This window comes from Pan troglodytes, chromosome 11 (genome assembly GCF_028858775.2).
Source record: "Pan troglodytes isolate AG18354 chromosome 11, NHGRI_mPanTro3-v2.0_pri, whole genome shotgun sequence".
Classification (NCBI taxonomy): domain Eukaryota; kingdom Metazoa; phylum Chordata; class Mammalia; order Primates; family Hominidae; genus Pan; species Pan troglodytes.
Genome location: NC_072409.2, coordinates 28158378 through 28182513, shown reverse-complemented (window position 1 = coordinate 28182513; position 24136 = coordinate 28158378). Strand labels below are relative to the sequence as shown.

At 43.6% G+C, this 24136-nt stretch overlaps 1 long non-coding RNA gene across 2 annotated transcripts in view; it reads left to right on the top strand.

Annotated features, from left to right (window-relative positions):
• LOC134807725 (uncharacterized) overlaps positions 1-24136 on the top strand; it is a 59814-nt gene that overhangs the window by 16512 nt on the left and 19166 nt on the right. For both annotated transcript variants that reach the window (XR_010148883.1, XR_010148882.1), the window contains exon 3: positions 1368-1550. This is a non-coding gene — a long non-coding RNA (uncharacterized LOC134807725). The remainder of the gene's footprint in view (positions 1-1367; positions 1551-24136) is intronic.

Below are 24136 nucleotides of genomic sequence, written 5' to 3'. Positions count from 1 at the left end.
GGTTGCTGTAGTTCCAAACCTAACTTTCTATCACTTCAAATCCAGTGAAAAAAAGAGCAAAAAATTTTTTTGTTTTTTTTCCCAGAAGTCCCAGCCCAAGTTTTATTTGTGTCCCATTGACTCTAATTGAGTGGATCAGTCACTATGTTACTGTTGACATATGTCACTATGGCCACATGTTGTACCAGACCTTGGTCACTTGCTCCTCCACTTTGACTAGGCTGGAGGCAATTCTGCAGATTCAAAGATTCTGTAGCATCCTGCATAAAGAGGCTTCAGAGAAACCTGCAAAGGCAGGCTTTGGTTTTACTGTTTCTTTAAACTTTCCCATAGTTTGGGAGCAATATTTTGTGTAAGGAAATCAAGCTGTGTGAGAAAAGAAGGATGGATGCTGGGTGGAAAAACAACCCTCCACCTATATATACTTTAGCAGCCTGTTCGTATTTGAAGTTCTCAATTGGGAGAATCTTTGCCTCAGATTTGGTTTCTAGAGCCATGTCAGCAGCTCCAGCTGTGAGGCGATGAAGCTGGAAGAGTCTAGAGAGGCTGTGTCCACCTTAGGAGCACCACTCAATCTCAGCAAACAACCTTTATAAGCCACTAGCTCAAGAGACCTACCACTCCCTGGCATGCGTGCTAGGTGGCTAATTTCATGATCAAGAACCAACATGCTTCCTTCATGATCTGGAGAAGACAGAAGGACGGTATTTCCAGTCTGCCAGCCATTAGTTAATTAAATTGCTTAATCACACCATTCCATGACAACTGGTAAATTAGCATCATCCCTCGATCCAAAGGGAATTAAAAACCACGAAGATACATTATTCTGGGACAGTAAGACAGTTAATAGGAAGGCAATATGATTTAGGAGCCAAAAATATAAACAATGCTTTTCACACTACAGGTTTCAATGTATTCATAGTCTTAAACTTAATGAGATTATTATTTATTGGAAGAATTTAGTTGTATTAGTTGAGAGAGCTAAAGGAAAAGGAACAGTCCTAGTAAGGGAAAGGTTTCGTCTATTCCAGAATTTTACAATCCTTGATTTTTAAGTCATCTAGTGTTCCAGAATTGTTTTCATTTTACATTTAGCTTAGTTGAAGCAGGAAGCATTGCATGAATTTCCTTCAACCACTGACAAAGCAGAAACTTGCAAACAACCCAGTTCTCCTGAGGCCCAGACTTTAGAAGGCTCCACCATGCTACTTATGCTTTAAAACAAAAATTTCCCCCACTTTGTGTTTTATACAGATCTCAGTGCTAGAAGACAGGTTCACATTTTTGTAGAGGATGTTGAGGTTCGTATGACCAGGGTTTATAGTTGCAGACAACTGAAGCTTACGTTGTATGATTTATTCTCACAGAATTTCTGGTAATGATGCAGAAGTAGGCTTGGAAACCAAGCAGAAGACAGGAAGGTATTTAGCAGCCTGGAAGATGCCTGATAAACCCAGTCTGATGAGGGCTCTCCTGCCTTCACCACTCAACACTCTGCTGCTACCAGAAACTGGATGCCATTGGATAAGGGTTGTCAGACAAAATACAAGGTACCTAGTTATATTGGAATTTTAAATAAATGATATATTTCTGAACATAAATATGTTCCACACAATATATCAGGCATACTCATACTAAAAAAATTATACTAAAAATATTTGTTCTTAGGCTGGACATGGTGGCTCACGCCTGTAATCCTAGTACTTTGGGAGGCCCAGGTGGGTGGATTTCTTGGCACTTTGGGAGGCCGAGGTGGGTGAATTGCTTGAGCTTGGGAGTTTGACAACAGCCTAGCCAACATGGTGAAACCCTGTCTCTATAGCTGGGCATGGTGGTGGGTCCCTATAATCTCAGCTACTTGGGAGGCTGAGGCAGGAGAATCGCTTGAACCTGGGAGCTGGAGATTGCAGTGAGCTGGTATGGTACTACTGCATTCCAGCCTGGGGGACAGAGCGAGACTCCATCTCAAAAAAAAAAAAAAAAAAAAAAAAAAGAAAAAGTTGTTTATCTGAAATTCAGATTTAACTGGACCTCTTGTATTTTCATGTTAAATCTGGCAACCCCGTACTGGATGTCCCATTGCTACTGCCACGGCTGTCCCTGTAAATTAGCCACCACCTGCCACTCAAATGGATTTTCCAGGTGGTTCCTGGCTCTTTGCATCATGGGTTCTGAAAAGAACCTGAGTCAGGTATGTGTGATCGGTGTAGCCTCTGCTACAAGTCCGATTCGAGGGAGCAGAAAGCTCATGGTGTCTTCAGCATTGTTGGTGGGAAGTGGCCCCTGTCTTCTACTGAATCTTAAATTTCTCAAACATGGGGGTGGGCAGCAGTGAGGTCCAGATATTGGAGCGCTGGTGGGGAAGACAAATGCCTATCCTATTTTCTCTTTAACATATATCCCTCCTCTTTTTTACTGTCTAGTGGCCTGTGAGTGGGGGCCAGGCATGATTTGTGTGTGTGTGTGTGTGTGTGTGTGTGTGTGTGTTTGCCAGTGACTGGTTCAAGAACCCACATCTAAGCCAGTTAGCAAGGCTGGGAGCAGTGGCTCATGCCTGTAATCCCAGCACTTTGGGAGGCCAAGAATGGCAGATCGCCTGAAGTCAGGAGTTCGAGACCAGCCTGGGCAACATGGTGAAACCCCGTCTCTACTAAACATACAAAAATTAGCCAGGTGTGGTGGTGGTAATAAACGCCTGTAGTCCCAGCTACTTGGGAGGGTGAGGCAGGAGAATCACTTGAACCTGGGAGGCAGAGGTTGCAATGAGCCCGGATTGCGCCACTGCACTCCAGCGCACTGCAACAGAGCGAGACTCTGTCTCAAAAGTAAAAGAAAAGGAAAAGAAAAAAATAAAATAAAATTTCATCAAGCCAGTTAGCAGATGACACTGCCGTGGCCACTGGGTTATTTTAAGACTGAGCACATGACCCAATCTGGGCCAATGAGATGAGAGGAAGGTTTGCTGGAGGATTCCAGGGAAAGTTACCTTATTCCTGATACCCAAATAAAGAAACGATCTTGACCAGGTGTGGTGGCTCACGCCTGTAATTTCAAAACTTTGGGAAGCCGAGACGGGCAGATGGCTTGAGCCCAGGACTTAAGAGACCAGCCTGGGCAACAAGGTGAGACCCCCATCTCTATTTATAATAGTAATAAGAAAAGAAATGATCTTATCTTCATCCAGATATTTTTGTGTGTAGTGGCGAGGTCTAGAAATTTTGTAGCCATCCTGCTTCCAGCCAGAGATGAACACAGAGAGAAAACAAGGGCAGAAAGCATCCTGGTAGTTGCTCAGGTGTGGAGCTGGGACTACTGGATTAAGTTCCCTGAAGCCTGTTCTCCATCTGGATATCCAGTTATGTGCACAGGTTCATTTTTATTTGGCTTAAGCAACTTCAAGTTGTGTGTTCTGGTACTTACAGCCAAAACCAACCCAACTAAAAAGAAGATTCATGAATATGTGAAGTGCTTTTGTAACCTTATCATTTGCTGAATTCTGAAAGTTTAGCATAATGTTGTTTTGGTTGAACTAGAAATTATTGATATTATGAAACTGTATTTCAAAGATTAGTATTTAAATTAATGCAACACAAACAACTGGAGATCTGCTTCATTAGGCCAGAGAAAGCAATTTATGATGATTGCCAGATTCTTGCTCTTTTTGCATGAATGCTTGGAGGATGAGGAGCATGAGACAGCCTCTCAGGGAGTACCCTCTGAGGAGAGAAACATATTTAAATTTTTGGAAAGGCCTACAGTGCAAACATAAACAGGATTTTAGAGAACACTGCCCTCCCTCCGTTTTTCTTCATATGGTGGACAGCTGCTACTTTGGCCTGCCTAGCAACTTTCCCCACTTCTTTGAGAATAGCATTCTGCTTTTCCTTTGTATAACTCTCTCCTTCATGCCCTGCAGTCCTGTTGGGACCAGCCACCCAGGTCCCACATCTGCTCTCAACCATCAGCCCCGAAGGTGGGCGTGTGATTTCTCACAGATTTTAGATCTCCAAGGGAGTGATGCAAGAGGGAAAATCTTCTTGGGATTATTCCCAAACGAACTCGCCATGGATCCCTGTTCTTGAAATCCCCAGAAATGGAAATACCTGATTCCTGTTCTTTCTGTGTAGCTTGATTCTAGCCAGCTCCTCTAATGGCTTTGCTTAAGGTACCCAGTGTGAGTTTCTGTCATATGCCACCAAAGACCTTAGACCATACTCCACCAGAAAAGTCTGTGAAAAAAAATCAAGCCTTCATGTAGGAGCTACATTTATGTTTTCACGAGACGTGCAAATACAAGTCTGATATAAACCTGTTTATAGTAACTTCTATCACATGCCTAAACTATCATATAATCAATTGTTAAGAAAAGCTTTTTGGGAACCGAAGTGTATTTTATTTATTTATTCATTTACCAGTTATGTGACACTTAGTGTGTTGAAGGCATTGCTTATTTGTTTAATCCTCATTACAATCTAGTAATGTAAGTACTATATTTATTCCTATTTTACAGATTCTGAAACTAAAGCACAGAAAGGTTAAGTAATGTGCTCAGTGTCACACAGCTAGTAAATTATGGAGCTGCGATCCAAGCTGTGAGAGGCTGACTTCAGTCTGTGTTTTTTATCCATTGTGTAAAACTGCATCATTAGAAGACTGAAACTTAAAATATAAAATCAACTTCTAATAAATAGGATTAGATATATGGAAAAGCAGCTTAACAATAAAATATCTTCCATGCCAGAAGCCAGAAAGAGAAACAGAGGTGTCTGAAGCCCTTGGATTGCAGCTTTCAATTTCTGAGCCAAATAAAACTGCTTAGGATTTCCAGGTGGGCGGTGGGGGTGGGGGGGCGGGAATCCTCATCTAATGAATGAGCAAGCACGAACTAAGTCCAAACACCTGCTACTTTTTTTTTTTTGTTCACTGTTGCCAGGTGATCCATGATGAGCCTTGGATCAATAAGTAATTATAATTGACATAGTATATAATTAATTATATAATTTCAACTTACTAAGTTTATTTCCACTAAGACCATCCCATAAAACTGGGATATTTTAAAGACTTCCATGGAAAAGGAGAGACTCAAGATCAAAGCCTTTTTTACATTTGACTCAGCTATGAATCATATCCTCTGCAGTGTGAATTATCTCAGCCCACCATTATTAACTCTTGCAAATATTATGAAATTATTCCATCATTCATTCAACTTTATGCAGTTGGTGCCAAGTGCCAGCCACACTTCTGGGCACTGAGGATATGGCAGTGAATAAGCAGGTGAAAATTCCTTCCTTGATGGCACCGATATTCTAGTGGGCAGTTGTAATCCCACCACTGCACAACTGAACAAGCCTGAATGTCTCCAGGCTCCAAATTGTTTCCATTACTACACAGCATGAAAGAATAGATTCATCTAGCCAGGCGTGGTGGCTCATGCTTGTAATCTCAGCACTTTGGGAGGCCGAGGTGGGTGGATCACCTGAGGTCAGGAGTTCGAGACCAGCCTGGCCAACATGGTGAAACCTCTTCTCCACTAAAAACACAAGAATTAGCTGGTTGCGGTGGCACATACCTGTAGTCCCAGCTACTCGGGAGGCTGAGGCAGGAGAATTGCTTGAACCCCAGAGGCAGAGGTTGCAGTGAGTTGAGATGGCACCACTGCACTCCTGCCTGGGCGACAGAGAGAGACTTTGTCTGAAAAAAGAAAAGAGAAAAAAAAAAAAGAGAATAGATTTCTCCGATAGCTGTGCTGAGTGTTTGGGGGAGACATCAGTTGTCTCGTTCCTTCTAGAGGTGCCAAGAGAGAGGACACTTGGTGGAGGACTGCCTGGCAGAGGCAGTAATATCTGCTTGGAGATAATGATGATTTGTTATTGGATGTTTAAGGTTTCACAGGAACAGATTGTGCCCAAAGGAACTCTCCATGGATCCCAAATTTTGAATATATAAAATTTATGTACTTTAATGTGCTTAATTCTCACAACAACCTAAGATCTACCATAGTTCATAAATTTACCGACTATTTTCATATCTTAACTTTTCTGAAATTGAGATGCATCTTACAAGCCATGGTCTCTTATTATTACTGTCAGTAGAGTGGAAGTGCCGATGGAGATACTGGGGGTGTTGCACTTGGCCAGAGCTGTTCATATTTGCAGCAGTTCAGGTGAATTATGAACATTGCTGATACGGCATGTGTTGGGTTACTTGTTGTTTATATGTTCCTGGTTCTTGTCTGAAACCTTCTGTTGACACCTGCTGTTCAGATCATCTTGCAGAATGGGTGCCAACGGCATGGAAGAAAGTCTCCAAGATGGAGCTGGGAGTTAGATGAGGCATGCACAGTGGAGCATTTCTCTAGGAAATGCGGCTTCACCAGTCCTATTGCTGGAACAGATGGTAGTTTTGTATGGAAAAAGTCTGAGTAAGCATTGGATTCTAATGTAACAGGATTGTTTTTCATTGTAGTACATGGTGTGTATTGTAATCAAAGGCATCCTAGATTCAATGAAATACAGAACTATTACCTCATTTTACAGAGGAGGAAGCTGAGCCACAATAATGTGAATTAACTTGCCCCAAACTTCACAGCTTGAGATGGCAGAGCCAGGACCTAATCCAGAATTGTGTGGTTTCAGAGTTCACATACTCAGTTAACCATTGTGCTATGCTGCCTGTCAGTATAAATGCAGCTGGCTGAGGGAGGTTACCACAGCCTGATTTACTTACTTAGTGAATCAGTATTCATTGCGTGCCCACCATGTGCCCGATATTGGCATATATTTGGGGACAGGTACAGTGGTGAGAAAGAAATTAAAGCCCTGTGGAGTACATAGCTTAATAAAAGGGAATAGGTCTTAATCAAATAACAACAGGAGAGCCAGGCACGGTGACTCACACCTGTAATCCTAGCACTTTGGAATGCTGAGGTGGGCGGATTGCCTGAGCTCAGGCATTCTAGACCACCCTGGGCAACATGGTGAAACCCCATCTGTGCTAAAATACAAAAAAATTAGCCAGGCGTGGTGGTGTGTGCCTGTAATCCCAGCTACTCGGGAGGCTGAGGCACGAGAATAGCTTGAACCTGGGAGGTGGGTGTTGCAGTGAGCCAAGATCACACCACTGCACTCAAGCCTGGGTGACAGAATGAGACTCTGTCTCAGAAAAAAACAAAAACAAAAACAAAAAAACCCAGAAGTAGATGTCAAGTTGCAAATGTGCAGTAAGTGGCAGGAGAGCTACATCATGCCGTTAAAATGTAAAAGCGAGGGGCCCTTTTATAACCTGAGGAATCATGGAAGGCTTCCTGGAGGGGGAGTGCTTTGGGCTAAAGGTAAATAGGCAAACAGGGTACAGGGAGAAGCATAGCAGAAGGAGAAAACAGCATGTAAAAAAGGCCCTGTGGTAGGAAAGAACCTACTGCCTTTCTTTTATTTATTCAATTTAAAAAATAGAGACAGGGTCTCACTATGTTGGCCAGGTTGGTCTTGAATTCCTGGCCTCAAGCAATCCTTCCACCCCTGCCTCCCAGAGTGCTAGGATTACAGGCATGAGCCACCATGCCCAACCAAACTCACCACCTTTCCATATTGGAAAGAAGCCAGTGTGGCACGTCTCTGTGTGTGCATGTGCGTGCCTGTGTGTGTGTGCGTGTGTGTGTGTGTGTGTATAGGTGGGGGTCAGAGGGTTATGAGATGAAGGTAGAGAAGTAGATGGAGATGAGATCACATATGGCCCTGTAACCATGTTAAGGATTGTAGTCTCCATCCTGAAAGGAATGGGGGCCTTTTGTACCCCAAAATGAGTCATCGACTATGGATGCCTTTGGAAGCGTCGTAACCTTTTAGACAAAGCACTTCCATCAGACAAGGGTCATTCTTGGGAGAAGTGGGGCAGCTGAGAGCCATTAGCCGCCAATAGCCACAGTAAGCAGTGGTTGAGACCTTCTACTTGGTAGTGGGGATTTAGGGAACATTACAGCATCCACTATGAGAATCGTGCTCAGCTTCATGGTTCATAGTGTCCACGAAGTGAAAACCAGCTACTCTGAAGAAGAATTCCTCTTGCTGAAACCAGGATAAATCTGTTCTGATGTGGTGTGATTTGCAATGTTCTCAGTAATATCCCTAGAGTAGACTCAGGGCTGTTTCTTCCAGTTCTCCTGAGAACAGGGCAATCAGATGCTGTGAGAAGCCACAGTTGCCACAGGTACAGAGCTTTTTTGATCTGTATGTGGCAGATTTGGCTCCCAATGGAATCCACTGACTTCTCACTTCCAGGGGGTAGCCCAGAGGTGAAACTATAAAGTCGGTGGAGAGTATCTTCTCTGTCCCTGCCTCACCACCACCCTCTCAGCATCCTTTTCTGTCCCCACTTCACTACTACCTTTCTTCCATTTGATCTCCAACTTTAAATTGTTTTCCAGATATTTCTTTCTTTCTTTCTTTCTAAAGGAGCTTAACTTTAAAAAAGTGTTAGAGATTTATGGTACACGTAGGATGTTTGCATTTTAAAGACCACTGGGAACCGACAGTGTTTATCATAGGGAAATGAGTAACTATTCATATAATTTAAGGCATCTGGACCCCTTTAAATTATGTAAGATGACTAAGCTCCTCATACAAACTACATACACAGGGTGATCGAATAAGCAAACAGTAGAGAAAAGTTGGGAAGCTCTTATTCTGCATTCTCACTTTGCATATAGAACAATCCAGGCCATTACTCTTAGCTAATCCTTTTTCCTCTCCCTTCCTGTGTCTTAGTTTTCTCTTCACCAAATAGAGAGAGTGGCAGGGTACATGGCATTGCTAGGCCCAATCAAAGACAGAGACAAGGATGGAATAATTCTGATACATTCATTTTCCCCATGGCAGTGATAACCAGTACAACAGCAATGGCACAACCAACAATTACTGAATGTCTTCCAGCTGTCAAGTTCCTTTCAGTTTCCAAGTCTTGTAAAAAGGAAGAGGTCAGTGGATTTTCTGGCTAATGAGAGCCAAACCTCAACCTTTGGATCCTTCTTAGTTTCATCAGCTTGAGTACACATAGAAGCTGACCTAGAATGGGTGCTAAAATGGCTAGAAAAAAATAGACCACTGTAGTCTTTCCTAGACTTACACTTAGCACTGGGGAGAAGCTGGCTCAGTTAAAAATTTACCTTACAGACAAAGTAAACTGTCCAAAGCCACAGAGTTCCAAGAAGAGGCTTTGGGGCAGGGGTGACATTGGCAGGTGCCAATGAGGACTTTGCTAGGGTTAAGTTATTTTATTATGGAAAAACAAATGAAATGATAGCTGCAGTTAAATTAAGCTAGGAACGAATAAGGACTAAAACTGGAGACTAGCTTCTCCATGGTGAGTGTTCGTTTGCCCAGAGTAGACTGTCAATCACTTTGAACTCTTTTCTTGAATGGCTGGGCAACCACCATCTATTTTGAGATGTGTTAGCAATAGTTGGTGCCTGTGGTTAGGGCGTGTATCCAATAGAATGTCTTGGTGGGAAATGTGGGAAGAGGAGTTTTTATGCCAAAATCGTCCTTCTCTATTTTAAGAAGTGCCTACTTCTTTATTTCTTTCATGTCTCTTATCTGCCCAAACTCAGTCTATCAGTGATTTAGGGAAGACAATTTGCAGTCCACTCGTCACCTACAAAGGTTAATTTTTGTTCATACCTTACTCTACGGTGGTTAAACATTGTCAGCTTTATGAAAGGCACTAAAACACTGAGAATTTTTTGTTTGTTTGTTTTTGAGACGGAGTTTCGCTTTGTTGTCTAGGCTGGAGTGCAGTGGCACCATCTCGGCTCATTGCAACCTTTGCCTCCTGGGTTTGAGCAATTCTCCTTCCTCAGCATTCCAAGTAGCTGGGATTACAGGCGCGTGCCACCATGCCTGGCTAATTTTTGTATTTTTAGTAGAGACAAGGTTTCACCATGTTGGTCAGGCTGATCTCGAACTCCTGACCTCAAGTGGTCCGGTGGCTCACGCCTATAATCCCAGCACTTTGGGAGGCTGAGGCAGGCGGAACGCTGAGAATTTTCTAAACTTTGGTCTTTTTGGATGTATACAGGATAACTACTCTTCGCTGTGTTTTACAGTAGAGGTTTCTGGGGAATATAAAAGAAGTAAAGGGCTGGGCACAGTGGCTCATGCCTGTAATCCCAGCACTTTGGGAGGCCAAGGCAGGAGGAGCAGTTGGGCCCAGGAATTCAAGACCAGCCTGGTCAACATGGTCAGACCCCATCTTTAGAAAAGATAAAAAAATTAGACAGGCATGGTGGCATGTCCCAGCCACCCAGGAGGCTGAGGTGAGATGATTGTTTGAACCTAGGAAGTGGAGGCTGCAGTGAGCTATGATCACACCGAGGCACTCCAACCTGGGAAACAGAGGGAGATCCTTTCTCAAAAAACAAAAGGAAGTAAAAAACAAATAAAGCAGTTAATATGTTAAAGGAGATTGTAAATCTAGCTGGAAAAGTAGAAATGAAAATACAATCCTCATCACCATCATCATTACCACTCTTGAACACCTGCTATGGGCAGGGACCCTACAAAACACTTCATGCACCTTACCTCATTTAATACTCAAAGTGACCTCTTGGAGGTAGCCATTATAACCTGGTTTACAGGTAAGAAAGCTGAGCCCCAGAGAGGTCTTTAGCTTGGCAGTAGCTGAGTCATAACTGCAAACCTAGGTCTGTCCAACTTCAGAGCCTGTGATTGACTCTTCTGTTAATGCACTCTGCCCTCACAGGAAAACTTTAAACCCAAACACAGTGATTAATTATCAGCCTGATTAATAGAGACAGAACAAGTCTCAACATGGAGTAGATTCGCTCTTGGCTGCTGTTGCTATTTATTCTGCCTGGCTTTGGACTGAGTGTAAGTTCTCACCTTCATAATGCAATCTGTGTGGGAGCAGATTGCAGACTCGTAAAGTATAGGGAAACCATGCAGTATGTGAGTTGTTATTCTATGTGTTAAAGACAAGATAGAGAATAACACAGATGCCTTTGCTCCTTCCTTCAGGACCAGTCTATAGATTATGAGTGTATTATATTTGAACACATGATCTTTCCCCCTTCCAAACCTGCATTTCTAGGTAGAAATAGAACTGTACTCATGATCTTAGTTGAAATGCTATGTTATCTCGTAGGTGAGTTCGGTGCAGTCATTCATGCAATGATTCATAACCAAACCTTCACTAAGTCCCTGGTAATGTCCTAGGTACCGCACACACAAAGCTGGAACGCCACAGTCTTTGTCTTTAGGAAGCTGAATCTCACTGGAGAAAGGCATAGCACTGCCAGATTTAGCAAGTAAAAAAATACAGGACACTCAGGTAATTATTACACAAGACGTAGTAAAAAATTATCTCTTGTTTAACTGAAATTCAAATGTAACTAGGCACCATGTATTTTATCTGGCAACTCTGGGCAGTCATAAAAATCCACCACACTTGACAAAAAGATGGCTGCTGTCAAGGGTGTGTACATGTCTCTGTAGCTACTGAAGGGAAGGAACACTTTTCCCTGCCTGGAAGTGCCAGCTTAGGCTTCATAGCACTGCGTGGGCTGGCTAGTAGGAATTATCGACTTGCTGGGTGATCTTGAAGGATGATTAACAGGTATGTTTATAGCAGCACTATTCACAATAGCAAAGACTTGGAACCAACCTAAATGTCCAACAATGATAGACTGGATTAAGAAAATGTGGCACATATATACCATGGAATACTATGCAGCCATAAAAATGATGAGTTCATGTCCTTTGTAGGGACATGGATGAAACTGGAAACCATCATTCTCAGCAAACTATTGCAAAGACAAAAAACCAAACACTGCATGTTCTCACTCATAGGTGGGAATTGAACAATGAGAACACATGGACACAGGAAGGGGAACATCACACACCAAGGACTGTTGTGGCGTGGGGGGAGGTGGGAGGGATAGCATTAGGAGATATACCTAATGTTAAATGACGAGTTAATGGGTGCAGCACACCAACATGGCGCACGTATACATATGTAACAAACCTGCACGTTGTACACATGTACCCTAAAACTTAAAGTATAATAATAATAAAATTAAAAAAACAAAAGTAAACTGTAAAAAAAAAAAAAGATCTGACAGGCAGAGATGGGGGAAGAAAGTTTCAGACACAGGGAAGACCATAGAGTTTGGAAATAATGCCTGGGGTGTGTGGGCAATGGGAGGAGGGAAAAAATGAATGTGAGTGCCAGGTCATGAAGGGATTTGGCAGGAAGGTGAACCATTCAAAATTTCTTTCTGCCATCAATAGGAAACCATCCAAACAACACCTTTTCTTTTCTTTTTTCTCTTCTCTTTTCTCTTCTCTTCTCTTTCTTTTTTCTTTTCTTTTCTTTCTTTCAATTTTGCTCTTGCTGCCCAGGCTGGAGTGCAATGGCACAATCTCAGCTCACTGCAACCTCCGCCTCCCAGGTTCAAGCAATTCTCCTGCCTCAGCCTCCCAAGGAGCTGGGATTACAGGTGTGTGCCACCACGCCCAGCTAATTTTTGTATTTTTAGCAGAGACGGGGTTTCACTATGTTGGCCAGGCTGGTCTTGAACTCCTGACCTTAGGTGATCCGCCTGCCTCGGCCTCCCAAAGTGCTGAGAGTACAGGCATGAGCCACTGCGCTTGGCCTTTTATTTTTATTTTTATTTTATTTCTTCAAACTTCAGCTTAGCAGAGTTCACAAAATGTGGGCCATGGACTGTTGTTACTGTTGGAGGTAATTTCAGGTAAATTCTGGTGATTTAGGGTAGTCTGGGGAATGCAGAATTAAATAACCTTGATTTACCCAGGGAGAAGATTAATTTATTAAAAAAAATTAAAAGTCTTAATTTTATTTCTATGTGTACACTTTTTAAAAATTAAGACTTTAATTTTTAGAAAAGTTTTAGGTTTGCAGAAAAATTGAGGAGAAAGTAAGGAGAGTTCTCATATAGACCCCTCTTGAATCCTTTTCATTCTCTTCCAAGGCCGGACTTGGTGGCGTGTGCCTGTAATGCCAGCTACACGGGTAGCTGAGGCACTAGAATCGCTGGGACCCCAGAGGCAGAAGAAAGTTCAGTGAGCTGAGATCGTGCCACCGTACTCCAGCCTGGGTGACAGAGCAAGACTGTCTCCAAAAAAAAAAAAAAAAAAAAAAAAAAAAAAAAGCCAGGCACAGTGGTTCGTGCCTGTAATCCTAGCACTTCGAGAGGCTGAGGCGGGAGGATCACCTGAAGTCAGGAGTTCGAGACCACCCTGGCCAACATGGTGAACCTGTCTCTACTAAAAATACAAAAAATTAGCCGGGCGTGGTGATGCATACCTGTAATCCCAAGCTACTCAGGAGGCTGAGGCAGGAGAATCGCTTGAGCCAGGGAGGCTGAGGTTGCAGTGAGCGGAGATCATGCCACCACACTCCAGCCTGGGTGACAGAGTGAGACTCTGTCTCAAAAAAAAAAAAAGAAAAAGAAAAAGAAAAAAAAACCAATCATCTTTCAATACTGATTGATTACTCAAGAAGAAAGTCTTAGTTGGTGCTGTTGTATCTTTAACATCTCTCTGATAATTGCTCATCTGCTGAAGGGGGTGGGGGAGGGAAAGAAAGAGACAGGGAAGAAGAGAGGGAAGAAAAGAGACAGAATGAACACTCATGTTTTGAGTCTTTGACAAGCCACATATCAAGTTAGAATTGAAAAAAGTCATTTTGTTTTCAATGCACTCATGTTTGAAGTTTTCTTCCACTTCTGAGAGCAACACTCATTTTCTCTTTAAGGCGTGGTGATAAAAGCTTTCATTGTAAAATCTATTCATATACAAAAAGTGAATAGGTGAAGTAAATGATGATAAAGGTGACTTGCTGATGACTAAAGCTTGAAAAGTTAAGGGCTAAGGAATTCTGGCAGAGGTTGCATTCTTACCTCATGGTAAATTGCCATCTGATCTTTCCAGGGTTGATGGAATTTTCTGGAGAAAAGCCCCACCTTCTTTAGTAAGAAGGAATAAGGATCGCCCCAGGGGAGCAGTGGCTTTATAATACTGTACCGTATATTGCTTAAACCTTCTTTCCTTGGCTGCTCTTCTCTGCCCCCTCATCCCCATCCAGTCTTTTCTTTTTTATAAGTTTTTAAATTATTATTATTGTTATTATTATTATTTTGAGACAGGATTTCACAACTGTCACCCAGGCTGGAGTGTGGTGGCACAATCACGGCTCACTGCAACCTCCACCTCCCGGCTCAAGCGATCCTTCCGCCTCAGCCTCCCAAGTAGTTGGAATTACAGGCACATGCCACGACACCCAGCTGATCTTTGTATTTTTTGTAGAGATGAGGTCTCACTATGTTGCCGAAACTGGTCTTGAACTCCTGGGCTCAAGTGATCCACCCACCTTGGCCTCCCACAGTACTGGGATGACAGGCATGAGCCACCGTGCCTGGCCAGTCTCTTCTGTAAAGCCCCAATGAGGAATAATAAAATTAATGCTTCCTTTTAAGAGGACGCCTAATGTGAACAACAACAATGGCAAGAAGACAGGCTCAGGATTTTTTTTTTTTTAAGAGTGAGCACACATAGTATATTAAAAAGCTATCAGTGGCACACACAGATTTTCGGGAACACTCCTGGGAGAGGGGAATATGCTAGCCAAGGCAATTTCTCTGAAATCCATTTCCTGTATCCTAGGGCACATGGGCCCAAGGGTGACACCAATAAAAGGATCGACTGAGGCAGTAAATTTTCTTTGCTTTGAGGGAATCTTTGTCATATTAGTGTACCATGCTTTTAATTTTCTCTAGCATACCTGGGTTCACATCTACACTCAACCATTTGCTGGTTGTGTGACCTTGGACAAGCTACCTCAACCTTTAAACTTCGTGTCTGTACAATAAGAAAGGTATTACTGATCTCTGGAGTTCAAGACCAGCCTGGACAACATGGCAAAGCCCCATCTCTACTAAAAAGACAAAAATATTACCCAGACGTGGCGTTGCATGCCTGTAGTCCCAGCTACTCGGGAGGCTGAGGTGGGAGGATTGCTTCAGCCAGGGCCTGGTCAACATGCTGAAATCCCGTCTCTACTAAAAATACAAAAAATTAACTAGATGTGGTGGCTAATACAGGTACATGCCTGTAGTCCCAGCCACCCAGGAGGCTGAGGTGGGAGGATTGCTTCAGCACCAGAGGCAAAGGTTGCAGTGAGCACCACTGTACTCCAGCCTGGGCAACGGAGTGAGACTCTGTCTCAAAAAAGCCCCCCCCCAAAACCAAAAAAGCATTACTGATCTCATAGAGTTGTGTAAGGAGTAAATGAAATTGTGTGTGTGTGTGTGTGCGCGCGCATCCCTTTTGGGGAAGGAAAAGTTACTAAGTAAATGGTGGATAACTGGAATTGCATCTGCTGCAAAGGTAACTTGTGGTGACTTCAACTATACGAAGAGAGAGAAAATAATATAAACACCTCCTACTCCCAGCCACACACACATACTGGGAAATTAGTTTGTTTGCCCAGGTGGATACCATCTCACTGCACAGAACAGATTCTAGTATTTTCAATTAATATTTGTGGAACAATACGGCCCTAGACACAAGCCAACTACTCCATCTGGCCCTCCATCAAGGAAATGATGATGGGTTTCAGTGCAGAAGAGCAAAAATGACCTTACTGGGACACAGGATTGACTGTACTTTATGGAGGATCTTGACTGATGTTACTTTTTTCTTACCCTCTGTCTTTAGATCCTAGCCTTGTGTAAGACGCAACTCTGTTAAAGAAAACTTACTTACCCCTGTAAGAGTTTTTGTAGTTGTTTTTCTGGCTATTTATTTGGGATTGTTGAGCCTCATTGTTTATCAAAGGGTTGCAACTTGTTTTTGTCTTTACTGTTTTGTTTTAATGCCTCATTGATATTTTTAATCAGTCCTTTGGTGTACTTCACCAGGGTTGCTCAAAAGCGAGTGTGTATCAGAATCATCTCCATTTTCCTTGCATGTGTCCTCTGCCTCCACCTCTAACAGCTTCTGATTAGGGGCATCTGGAGTGGGGTTTGAAGTGTGCATTTCTAACATATTCCCAAGTGATGCTAACACTCCCGGTCCCAGACCTTCACTTTGAGAATCCCTGAACTAGGTCATCCCTAATGAAGATGAGGCCCCTGCCACAATGACTTTCAAACTTGACTACCAGAACCCACATTATTATAGTAGATGCACTCTGATTTTTTTGTTTGTTTGTTTTTTTAGACAAGGTATCACTCTGTCACCCAGGCTGGAGTGCAGTGACACAACCTCTGCTCACTTCAACCTCTGCCTCCTAGGCTGAAGCAATTCTTTCACCTCAGCTTCCTGAGTATCTGGAACTACAGGCTTGCACCACCATGCCTGGCTAATTTTTTTTTTTTTTTTTTTTTTGTATTTTTAGTAGAGACAGGGTTTTGCCATGTTTCTCAGGCTGGTCTTGACCTCGGCTCAAGTGATCCGCCTGCCTCAGCCTCCCAAAGTGCTGGGATTACAGGTGTGAGCCACCGCACATGGCCTCAGATTTTTCTTGTTTGTTTGTCAGATTTTAAGAAAATGCTGACCCACTGATTGCATTTGATGAGCCATTACTGGGTCATGTTCCAGCTGGAAACACTGTTAGTGTTTGATAAACAAAAATTGCACTGGTAAAAATGCATGACTCTTCATTAGACAACAGGCAAAAATTAAGTCACCTCTCTCTTTTCCTATAATAGAAAGGCCATTATAAAAGCATGGATCCTTCTACTTGTAAGCAAGTGAAGTCACATCGAGACTTTGGCTGCTGAAAGTGAGATGGAGAAGCCTTTGGTTTCCAGAGAATTCTCTTGGATTCTGACATATGGCTTGTTTTATTGTTCCAATGTAAGGCAGAACTGAAATAATAGTGAAGAAAACTGAACATCTGCCTGCTCCAACATGTAGAGAGATGCTACAGAACGTAAAATGCCTGAGCTGCCAGAGTGATTCCATGTGACATCTGCCACATGTGGGCATGAAATTCATTCTCCATCCTGTTCTTCTGTAAAGACATTTTCACAGCTGCTCTTTCCAGAGGGCCTGTGACTTGTGAGTGTTGGCTTGGGTTTACAGGTGGTCTTTGACGTTCATTTGTCTAACTTGCACATACTACACATTGACATTAAACCTTCATGCACATAATTTGGCCTTTCTATTGTCACTGGCTATATAATGATTTTCCAGCCATCCTCATTACAGTGGCCTGTGCTCTGGAATGGTGGGGCCTGAGCCAAGGTGCCAGGTATATTCAGTCGTTTTTACTAATACGAGTGCTGCTGTAGGTCCAGGGACCTTGTTTTAGTCCACACCTCCTTGGTCATATTCTTTGCCCTTCAGCAGCCTGACTATCTAGAGCAAGCTAGCTCCAGGCTTCCATCCTTGGCATGGAAATCTTGTCTGGCCCCACTTCTGTCTGCTTCTCACTCCCATATCACCTGGGCTTGGAAGAATGGCATGCATGGGGATAGGCTGCTTTGGTGGAGTGAAGAACACACTTCATTTGTCCTACTTAATGAACGCATCACATCTGGGCCCAAATATTTAAAAATTACGGGCTGTAGAGTTTTCCAGTCCTGTCTCTGGCAACATCAGGTTTGTGGGAAAGAGCAATGGCCTCAAAAGCAGTGCACAGTCTCCTCACCCACTGAAGGTTTCCATCTGCCTCACTAGGCAGAGGTCTGGGCTGAAAATGTGCAATGCATCAGCAATAATACTTATGATCTTTACTTGAAAAACTTTCTCGGAAGCAAAATGCTTATTTGTGTGTGTGTGTGTGTGTGTGTGTGTGTGTGTGTGTGTGTGTGTGTGTTTGAAGAGATGGGTCTTGCTATGTCACCCAGGCTGGAGTGTAGTGGCTATTCACAGACGCGATTGTAGTGCCTTGAACTCCTGGCCTCAAGCAATCCTCCCTCCTTAGCCTCCTGAGTAGCTGGGACTACAGACTCAAACCACTGTGTATGGCCAAAATACTCTTGTAATGTCTAAGTATGAGTTTGTTTGACTTTGAGAACTGCGGTTTTCAAAAATGCCCCCTCATTCTTAAGGTCTCAGGTCTACAGTTATTTCATCAGGAAGCCATCTCTGACTTCTGGCAAGTTCAAATTTCCTTTCCTTAGGACATGCTCACAAAGCACGAGTGCTTCTCCTTCATAGCACATCTCCTTACAAATGCATTTTTTTTAAAAATGGACTTTATTTTGGATTTTTAAAAAATTTATGTATTTATTTATTTTTGAGACAGAGTCCTGCTCTATTGCCTATGCTGGAGTGCAGTGGTGTGACCTCAGCTCACTGCAGCCTCTGCCTCCCAGGTTCAAGCGATTCTCCTACTTCAGCCTCCTGAGTAGCTGGGACTAAAGGCACTTGCCACCACGCCTGAATTTTTTTTTTTTTTTTTTTTTGTATTTTTTTTTTTTAGTAGACATGGGGTTTCGCCATGTTGGCCAGGCTGCTCTTGAACTCCTGACCTCAGGTGATACACCCACCTCAGCCTCCCAAAGTGTTGGGATTACAGGCGTGAGCCACTGCGCTGGCCTGGATTTATTTTTAAAAAGTTGCAGAGATGGTAGAGAGTACCTGTGTATTCCTCACTCAGTCTCTTGATATTAACATTTTTTGTTTCTTGAGGCAGGGTCTTGCTCTGTTGCCCAGGCTGGAGTGCAGTGGCATGATCTCAGCTCATTGCAGCCTCGACCTCCTAGTCTCAAGCAATCCTCCCGCCTTAGCCTCCTGAGTAGCTGGGACTACATGTGCATGCCGCCACACTTCGCTAGTTTTTGTACATTTTTGTAGAGATGGGGTTTTGCCATGTTGCCCAGGCTGGTGCTGAACTCCTTAGCTCAGGCGATCCACCTGCTTTGGCCTCCCGAAGTGCTGGGATTATAGGCGTGAGTCACCGTGCCCGGCCCTGATGTTAGCATCTTAAGTTACCATGCTGTATTTGTCAAAACTAAGAAACCAACATTGTTACATTACCTTAGACTAAACTCCAGCCCTGCCCACAACCCCCCCGCTGCCCACGCACTGTCCGGGAAACCAGCAGCAAATAGGCGGAAGAACCATCCACTGCCTGCTCCCCAGGGCTGCAGCAAGCAAGGTGGAGCCAGAGACCACCACCAGGCAAGTGAGACCCAGCCCCACTTCCACGTGGGCAAAGCTGCCGCCACCCCGGCCAGTCCAGGACGGCCGCAGAGGCCCCACCTCGTCCTGCAAAGGAGGGAGCCTGCCGCGCTCCCGGCTCTGCCAGACGCTACTGCCCGAGGGCCTGCGTCCTGCAGTTCCCCAGTGCGGGCTCCCGGTCCCTCCCACCAGGTGCCCGGTCGGTCGGTCGTAGGGGACAAATTTCTAACCAGCAGGTACCTACAGGAAATAACTCTTTTAGGAATTATTCGGAATGTAATTCTTTTAGGAAATACATCTCTCCTAATTGGCCACCAGTACCTTTTGATTTGTCCTCTTGAATAGTAAAACCCAAGTTCCAGAGGCAACTAATCAGTTTCCCACCCCACTGTTGCCAGCGGCCTCTATGTTGCTCAAGCTAATGGTCAATTCTTACTCTGCATTGTACTTGATCCATTGTTTGGTATAGTTGATCACTCCCTCTTCCTCTATACGCTTTCTTTACTTGGCTTCTGGGACACTATACTCTGTTGTCTTCCTACCTCACTTGTCATGAATTCTCAGTCTTCTTTGTAAGTTATTCTCTTCTTCTCACCCTCATAATGTGGAAGTGTCTAGGATCCTTCATCCTCATCTCAATCTATATGCACTCCCTTGAAGGTCATATTCAGGCTTGTGATTTTAAAAGGTTTATGTGCTGACTACTTCGAAATTTATATCCCAGGCCTGGCACGGTGACTTACGCCTGTAATCCCAGCACTTTGGGATGCCGAGGCAGGTGGATCACTTGAGGTCAGGGTTTCGAGACCAGCTTAGCCAAGGTGGTGAAACTCCATCTCTACTAAAAATACAAAAATTAGCCGAGTGTGGTGGCGTGTGTCTGGAATCCCAGCTACTCGGGAGGCTGAGGCAGGAGAATCGCTAGAACCTGGGAGGTGGAGGTTGCAGTGAGCTGAGATTGTGCCATTGTACTTCAGCCTGGGTGATGGAGAAAGACTCCGTCTCAAAAAAACATAAAATAAAAATTTATATCCCCAACCCAGGCTTCTCTCCTGCACTGCAGATGTATATATTCTACAGCCTATTCACTGACAGCACTTGGATGCCTAGTAGATGCCTCAAACTTAACATGTCCAAACCTGAACCCTGATCTTTCTCTAGAAACCAGCTCCACCCTCAGCCATCTCTGTCAGAGTGGTTGGCAACTCCACCCTTCAAAGTGCTCAGGAAAATCTTTGGTATTATTATTCTTTCTCTCAGGCCCCCCATACAAGCCATCAGGAAATTTAATCCCAATTTATTTATACGTATAAAAAATCCATTTCTCACCCCCTCTGCTGTTACTACCTTGGTCTCAGGTCCATTCTTTTTTTTTTTTTTTTTTCTGTTGAGACAGATCTTGCTCTGTTGCCCAGGCTGGAGTGCAGTGGCACCATTTTGGCTCACTGAAACCTCTGTTGCCCAAGTTCAAGCAATTCTAGTGTCTCAGCCTCCCAGGTAGCTGGGATTACAGGTGTGTCACCACGCCTGGCTAATTTTGTATTTTTAGTAGAGACGGGGGTTTCACTATGTTGGCCATGCTGGTCTCGAACTCCTGACCTCAAGTGATCCACCCGCCTCGGCCTCCCAAAGTGCTGGGATTACAGGCATGAGCCTCTGTGCCTGGCCAGCTCCATTAATTCTTGCCTGAGTTACTGAAACAGGCTCCTCCTGGTTTTCCCTTTGTCCCTCCTCTGCTCAAAACTTCACCAGCCCCATTCTGACATAGAATAAAAGCAAAGTCCTGACGATGTCCTGCAAAACTCTGTATGATCTAGTCTTCTGAGATACTTCTGTGACCACCTCTCCCAGCACTCTTTTCCTCATTCCTACTTCAGCCAGCCCTCCTTGCCGTTTGTCACCTGCCGACTTGTCACCTTTTATTATAATCTACTCTTTACTTATTATTTTCTGTCTTTTTTCATTAGACTGAGAGCTCTTTAAGGTAGAGGATCTTTGTTTATTTTTTTTTTTTTTTCACTGTTATATGCTTTCTCACACACACCAGGCACGCTCTGTCTTGGGGTTTTTGTTCCAGCTGCTCCTTTTGCTTCAATTCCTATTCTCTCCACAGAGTTTGGCTAATTTCCTTACCTCCTCAAAACCTTTGCTTAAGTCTTACCTTTGCACTTGGAACCGCCCAACAGGTTCTCCTTGCCCGCTGCCTAGACAGAGCTGATTTATCAAGACAGGACAATTGCAATAAAGAGTGTAATTCACACAGAGCCAGCTGTACAGGGGACGGGAGTTTTATTATTACTCAAATCAGTCTCACCAACAATTGGGGTATGGGGTTTTTAAGGACATATTGGTGGGTAGGGGTCAGTGAGTTGAGAGTTCTGATTGGTTGGGTCGGAAATGAAATCAGAGAGAATAGAAACTGTCCTCTTGCATTGAGTCAGTTCCTGGATGGGGGCCACAAGACTAGATGAGCCACTTTATCAATCTGGGTGGTGCCAGCTGATCCATCAAGTGCAGGGACTGCAAAACATCTCAAGCACTGACGTTAGGCTTTACAATAGTGATGTTATCCCCAGGAGCAATTTGAGGAGGATCAGAATCTTGTGGCCTCTAGCTGCATGACTCCTAAACCATAATTTCTAACCTTGTGGCTAACTGTTAGTCCCGCAAAGGCAGACTAGTCCCCAGGCAGGAAAAGCGTTTGTTTTGGGAAAGGGATATTATGTCTTTGTTTCAAAGTTAAACTATAAATTAAGTTTCTTCCAAAGTTAGTTTGGCCTATGCCCAGGAATGAACAAGGACAGCTCGGAGGTTAGAAGCAAGATGGAGTGAGTTAGGTCAGCTCTCTTTCACTGTATCACTGTAATAATCTTCACAGTTACAATTTTGCAACAGTGGTTTCACACTAAGGCCAACTGACATCTTATTTACCTGCCTCTTTCACCCCCCACCCCCCCATTCCTGATCCTCTTTATCCCATCTTATGTTTTCATTTGTTTTGCAAGACTTGTCACCTTTTATTATAATCTGCTCTTTACTTATTTATTATTTTCTGTCTTTTTTCCCTAGACTATAAGCTCCTTAAGGTAGAGGATCTTCGTTTATTTTTTTCACTGTTATATCCTAAGAACTTTGATCCATGCCTGGTACATAATAGATGTTAAATAAATGTTTACTGACTAAATGAATTAATCAAAACTGACCTGTTACATATACTGTGTCTTCAAAAACTTGCTCTATATTCTTTAAGCAAAACTACTAAACTGTTAAAACTCATTCCTCCTCTACAAGAGACAGGAATCAGGAGAGGCTAGAGAGACTGAAGAGGTCTTTTGGAGAAAAGAGAAATTTTTGAGTCTTCTTGAATCACCCCGTGTAGATGGCTACATATACGAGTAACATTATGGTGCTATCGTAGCAGTATCTCAAACGACTACTCCATCACTTACTTGCTGCGGAGAACTTAGACAAATTCTAAATCTTAGTTTCCTCATCTATAAAGTGGCAATCATGATAATATCAATTTCAGTCATTGTGAGACTTAGATGAGCAATGTAAATTGAGTCTGAGGTATATTGCTTGGTACAGTGCTTGACATATAGCATGCATACAAGAAGAATGAACACTATTCTGCACGGAACCTTAATAGACATTGAATCTATAGCCCAGAGATGGGAAATGAAGGTCCAGAGACATGGGAAATGCATGTCTGTTTGTTTCAGTTTCCCAGGGTTGCTTGGGAGCCTTGAGAACACTACTGCCTAAGAGTGCTCAGGTGTCTTCAGGAGGACCTTCTGCCCTTGCTGAACACACCGAGAATCAAGACTTCCCAGGTGGCAACAGTTCTGAGCTGGGCTAGCTTCAGGAAGGCCTTCAACTCTGGACCAAAGTGCTATTCAGAATATTAACCCATGGAGAAGGCCAACTGCCTTAGTCCACTGTTTTTTCTGGAGATGAGTAGTTCTATCCAAGCATGTTGTCTGAAACAGTTCTTCCCCTTTCTCATTGGAGGAAAGGATGCCTGATACTAGGACTCAGTCATAAAAGTGTAATGTGAAAAGTGACTCTGCTCCTCAGATGGGCTTTTACAAACTCTGTTGTAGTTTCTTCTTTCTTTTCTCTCTCTCTCTCTCTCTCTCTCTCTCAGAGCCTTACTCGCTCTATTGTCCAGGCTGGAGTGCAGTGGTGCAATCTTGGCCCACTGCAACCTCCACCTCCAGGGCTCAAACAATTCTCCTGCCTCAGCCTCCTGAGTAGCTGGGATTACACCACTACGCCTGGCTAATTTTTGTATTTTTAGTAGAGATAGGGTTTTGCCATGTTGGCAAGGTGGGTCTCGAACTCCTGACCTTAGGTGATCCACCCGCTTCAGCCTCCCAAAGTGTTGGGATTACAGGTGTGAGCCACTGCGCCAGACAGAGTAGTTTCTCTTATTGAGCACAATTCTTTTTTCTTTCTTTTTTTGTTTTTGAGACAGCCTCTTACTCTGTCACCCAGAGTGCAGTGGCACGGTCATGGCTTACTGCAGCCTTGACCTCCCAGGCTTAGGTGATCCTCCTGCATTAGCCTCCTGAGTAGCTGGGACTACAGGTGTGCACCACCACACCTGGCTAATTTTTGTAATTTTTGTAGAGACAGGGTCTCACTATGTTGCCCAGGCTGGTCTCATTCTCCTGGACTCAAGTAGTCTTCCCACCTCAGCCTCCTCAAGTGCTGGGATTATAGGCATGAGTCACCGCATCTGGGTGACAACTTCTAAATGAGCGTAGCCTACCACTGTATGTTCGCTAGTGCCCTATGCAATTTTTTTTTTTTCCTTTGACAGTGTCAGGCAGGACCTACTTCAGATTTAGGTGGGATAACTCTGATTTTGGACAACAGCTAGACAACTGGACCACACAATAGGGCTTACTCAGGAGTGGGGTTTGAATCTCATGCTGAGCTTTCTCACAATCCACATGTGGGGT